The sequence below is a fragment of the Triticum aestivum genome, chromosome 4B (assembly GCF_018294505.1).
Source record: "Triticum aestivum cultivar Chinese Spring chromosome 4B, IWGSC CS RefSeq v2.1, whole genome shotgun sequence".
Taxonomy (NCBI): domain Eukaryota; kingdom Viridiplantae; phylum Streptophyta; class Magnoliopsida; order Poales; family Poaceae; genus Triticum; species Triticum aestivum.
The window spans coordinates 644,571,711-644,577,203 of NC_057804.1; the positions used below are offsets into that span (position 1 = coordinate 644,571,711).

Sequence of the window (5,493 nt, forward strand, 5' to 3'; positions counted from 1 at the left end):
AAGTTGATATGTTTTCAAATAATAGTTCATGTAGTTTTTTAAAAACACAAACTAAACAAGTTGCAAAAAAGAAAAAAAAAAGTTCACAGATCCTACTGTATATACTTAAGAAGTTCACCCCCACTATTTGATTTATCTCAACATGCAGCATAGCCACATCATCATCCAATCACATCCAGCCACGTCACACCATGCAATCCACTCAAGCCCACCTCCTCAACTCTATGCCATAAAAAAATCCCCCAAAGAAAACACGAAATCTTTAGGATTCCCCACTGCCCATGCCCGAAGAAACTCCCTCCCGCCGCCGGCCTCCCTCGCCGGTGGTAGGAGCCACTTCCTCATCCTGTTCCTCAGCTCCGGATCCTCCTCGCGGCGGCTCTCCGTTTACTCCTCGCGGCGGCGGTGGCATCAGACGCAGTGGCCATCCCTATCGCGCTCCCCGATTCCTGCGGGATCCAGCAGGATGAATCCGTGATGCGACCATCCCCCTCGCTGCCCCAGCTCGCCGGTCTACCACTGCCCCTTCCCCTCGCCTCCTCGCTGCCGCCATGGCCTGAAGCAGGCATCCCTGAGCAGTGCCTGTGCACATGCCGTGGCTCCCCTCTGGTCCCTCCATCGCGCGGCCGACCGCATAAAGGGTGACAGCCAATGCTCAGAGAAGTGCTTAATCAAACAACGGGGCCATTGAACATTCAGTCGTTGTTTGTCTTCCTCCAACCGCGACCTTCTACTGTCGCAATGGTGGCCTTTCTCCGCAAGCTGACCTTTGCAACTAGGGAGGAAGCTGTCATGGTCATTCGGTGCTTCATTTTATTGGTCATGGGCGTGCGGACAAGGACATACAATTTCAAACTACATCGATGACTTCTTCAAGTTGAAGGTCATGTGCTCTGTTCTTCAGTATTTGTTTGTTTTTTCTAAGAAAATATCACAGCAACTGTACGCCACTTCTTCCGCCCTTATGCAACCCAGCCGCTCCAACCGTCCCATACTGTCTTATCTTCCCCGTTGTTGTGTACAACCACCCAACGACCTGATTTTCTCCAAACAAAAGAAAACATATGCTGCATGTACCTCAAATATTTGGCATTTGACGCTCCATCTCCTAATCTCTTCCACTTCCTCTCCCCCACGTTCTCCATATAAGAAACTGATGGATCGCCTTTTGAAGTCTGTGCTTTGCCTCACCTTATTGCCTTCCCATCGTCCTCCAGCACGGGTGGGTTCAGCCGCACCACTCATACTGCACCGATGGTGATACTCTCTCCTTCTGATGTTTCTTTATGCAGAATTTTTAATCTATGCCAGCAAGGTCAATGTAAATGGTAGGAGATTGCAGTTTGAAAATAAATCTAGATAATCTTTGTACTCCACTGTTTACTCAATATCTTTTTTGAAACTTTGCTAATGTCAATGATAACAAGTTCATTAGATGTTTTTTAAGCAGACTTTTGAATCTATATCGACATGGTCCGATGAAAATGGAAGCATATTGTAGTTTGAAAATAAATCTCGATAGTCTTTATGCTCCATTGTTTGCTCAATATGTTTTTTTAACCTTGCCGCATTCAGTGATAACAAGTTCATTATTTCATAATTTGCAATTTTGGAACAAAATGAGTCAATAATTTTATGTTTCCTGGTTATCTTATGGACTATCAGTTACTCCCTTCAGTCCTCTATCTTTTACGTCGATGCTTCTCTTAAATCCATAATCCCAGACCCATTTTACTTTGTCGAGTCCTATGGTAATTTTGATTATTGATGGAATTTCGGGTTGATCTTCAACCAATATCCATCGGAGGTTTAGATTGAACGAACAATAATACCACAATTCATGATCTCTACAATAGTTGATTTTGTTGAGAGAAGCTTTGATCTTTACTTACTACTTTTCTAACCTTCGTTTGTGCTGATTCTTTTCTATTGTCTCTGCAAGTTGTTTGATGAAAACCAAAGCAAGCCAGTGATCTTGCTTCAGTCCTATTCCTGCTAATCTATGGTAATGTTCTTCTTGCATTCATGTTCTACGGTCATCTCTCTTTTGTATCACATAGACACCCACCCTATATCTCCTTCGCTTTAACGCATATAGGTGAAGCTCAAACTGATTCAAACAAAGGTTGAAGCCTGCATGCAGACTTGCCAAACATGGCGTCCTTTTTTGTATGTACAGTCTGCCAAGACAGTACTTTTGTTGTTCAAGTTGTTTGATGTAGATATACTTATAGCCTAAGATCTGGAGTGAAATCCCACCATGCAACAAATTGTGCGTAACTTTGTTATCACAATCAGTTTATTTAAATTCAGATCGTTGCAAGAGAAGTAATTTTTTTCTCTTGGGTATGTATCTATCTTTGTAAAATATATCAAGTTTAGTTAATTTGATTTCATTGTTTATATATGTATTTAAAGTTAGCCAGATTGTCTGCATGTTGTATAAGTGCAATTGCATGGCCAAGCAGTTTTGATCCATGATGTTATTATCTGTGAGGCATACATTTGATTATTGTTGGAACCTTTAGTTTGAGTGAGACAGTTTCTGTTTGGCCCCCCACTTTTAGGCCGGTGAAAGTTTGAAGAATGAATCCCTTACTACAATTGTTTAGTTTGTTTGAAGAGCTTATTGTAATTTGCAAGGCTCAAACAACATAGAACTATGATTCAAGTCGGATAGTTGCTTATACATTGCGCAAATATGGTTTGTGTGAGTTCACAAATACCACACTGAAGTGGTAGAATTCATTTCCTTCTGATCTCTTATATGTCCTCTGATAATACACCCATGAATCTTTACGATTTGGCACAATAATATCCCGCAGCAACGCGCGGGGTATTATCTAGTTTTAATAAAGTTTAACAGAGAGTTAGCAAAAAATAAAAAAAATCAGGAGATTGAAAAAGTTCACAAACTAAAAAGATGTTCACGATGTTTGTGGATTTGAAAATTTTTATCGGATTCTAAAAATGTTGATTTGAAAAAAAATACGAACTAAAAAAAGGTCACGAGTTCAAAGAAAGTTATGAATTTTAAAAAACAAATCATGCATTGGAAATAAGGATCAAGAATTTGAAAAAGTTCATGTGTACTCGGACTTCAAAAATTTCTTGATTTTGAGTGAAAAAAAGTTTACAAATTTGGGAAAAGATGTTCTCGGATTTTAAAAATGTTCACGTCTTTGATGGAAAGAAGTGCACAAAATTCAAGAAAATAAAATTTTAAATGAAAAAACGTTCACAAGAAAATGGATTTTTTTTACAAATTTGAGAAAAAGTTCACAAAATAGTTTATGAATTTGAAAAATTCTATTGAATTGAAAAAGTTCATTCATTTCAAAAAATAAAATGAAAAACCGAAATTAAAAGAAAAAAACAAAATAAAAATGAAATAAAATAATAAATACAAGGAAAAAAAGAAAAACTGAATAAAAACTGTCAAGAAAACATGAAAAATAAAAAAAATAAGAACTCTTTGGAGCTTCTAGATGCTTCCAAAAACCATCCGAAAGGTTCTAGAAGCTTCACAAAACTGGCTGGGTCTCTTCCGACAAAATAAACAGTGTTGCTGGCCCATTTCACATACGAACTGTGTGCGGTTGAGAAAGAAAGGAAAGAAAAGGAAATGCATATTAACTATTCCCTCCGTTTGGTGAAAGAGTGTACATCTAGAGATTTTAGTACAAATTATAAAGTAAAGTAAAAAATGCATTGGAAAGGTGCAAGTCATCATCTTTCTCCTCTTTAATTGACCAACCCCCAGTGAGTTAAGTGCATGTAGAAATTAAAAAAAACCATGTGTAGATTGTTATTGGTCTTGATTACCGTGTGATGAGATAGAAGTATTTTTTCTACTTTAAAGTGCATTGAAAAGATAGAAGTATACTCTTTTGTGGACAAAATTTAAGTCAAACGTACACTCTTCACCGGATGGAGGGGGTAGGGCTCAAGGCGCGGGATAGGGATCGGGATGAATTCTTATCGAGCGATGATCTGCGGAAGTTAACAGACTCAGGGCCCAAATAACGTGACTCATATACACTGACATCACTAATTGATGAGTACTTTTAAAGATCACACGCACCTCCTCAGGTCGTGACAAGTGGCACGCTGCATGTGCGATTTTTGTCGTAATCTAAGAGTTTCCCTTTTTCGTATATATGTTTATTCAAAACATTTTATCTTTTAAACTGTGTGTCCAAATCTCAAACCGTTTTCACCGTTGGATTCCTCACGTCGATATTTTCAAAACTAGACATGTAGATAGGTTTTGATGAACTTTTTTTTCATGAAAAAACCAGACAAAAACTGAACCGGAAGCATGGTTTGTTTCCTTTCTGAAAGAGGCAAGGTCGTGCCTCGCGCGAAAGTACGACTGTACCTCTCACGGAAGCAAAATCGTACCTCTCGTGGAAGGAAAAATAAATAGAAAACGAGTTTTTTCGTTTCCGAGAAGGCACGCCCGTGCCTCTCTCGAAAGCACAATCGTGCCTCTCGCTGAAGCAAAACTGTGCCTCTCGAGGAAGAGAAAAAGAAAAACAGAAAACACATCTTTTTCCGTTTCCTAGAGGCACGGCTGTGCCTCTCACGAAAGCACAACTGTGCATCTTGCAGAAGCAAAACCGTGCCTCTCGCGGAAGAAAAAATAAATAGAAAACAGGGTTTTTTTCATTTTCCAAGAGGCACAGTCGTGCCTCTCGCGGAAGCAAAAAAAAAAACAGGAAACAGATTTTTTCCGTTTCCGATAGGCACGGCCGTGCCTATCGTGAAAGTAAAACCGTGCCTCTCACGGAAGCAAAACCGCGTCTTTCACGGAAGCAAAAAATAGAAACATGTTTCTTATGCAAAAAAAAGACAGGTGAAAACAAAAAGTCGAAAAAAACCCTGCTTAAAAAGCCGAAAACGCATGCGGAGAAAAACATAAAATGGAGGGAGCACCTAGAGTGCGACACGTGACGGCAGCTGAGAGCGCGCCAAGTCAGCCCACCCGCAGGTGATCGTTGCGAGGCTCCCGAAGGAGCGCTTGTCAACTAGTTGCTCCCCCAGGGTAGTAGAGCCGTTCAGTCTCCATCAACCTATTTTTCGGCCAAATCCTATATGATGCCGGGGGCTTCTTTGGTGGGACCTCTAGATGGGTCGGCCCACTTAACATCTTTTTCCATATGCTCGGTTTTCTATTTTGGTTTTTATTGCGCTTTATTCTTTTTTATATGTTTGCAGTATACGGTGAACATTTTTCAAGTGCACACTAAATTTTTGTAGCATATGGTGAACTTCTTTAAAATGCACACTAAACTTTTGTTGGCATATGGCGAACATTTTTCAGAACACACTGAACATTATTGGTATATATACTGAACATTTTTTAGTACACACCAACCAATTTTTGAACATGCGGTGAACTTTTTTAACATACACTGAACTTTTATAAAACATATACTGAACAATTTTTGAAAATATTTTTTTTTCAGTTTTTAGTCAGCTTTTTAGTAC

The 5,493-nt window shown here is 39.3% G+C and overlaps 1 long non-coding RNA gene across 1 annotated transcript; it reads left to right on the top strand.

The window, feature by feature from the left end:
• Positions 1–278: 278 nt before the first annotated feature.
• On the top strand, positions 279–2,403 carry LOC123089569 (uncharacterized). Its single transcript, XR_006442323.1, has 2 exons — positions 279–2,005; positions 2,099–2,403. It is a non-coding gene; the product is annotated as an uncharacterized lncRNA (long non-coding RNA).
• Positions 2,404–5,493: the final 3,090 nt, after the last annotated feature.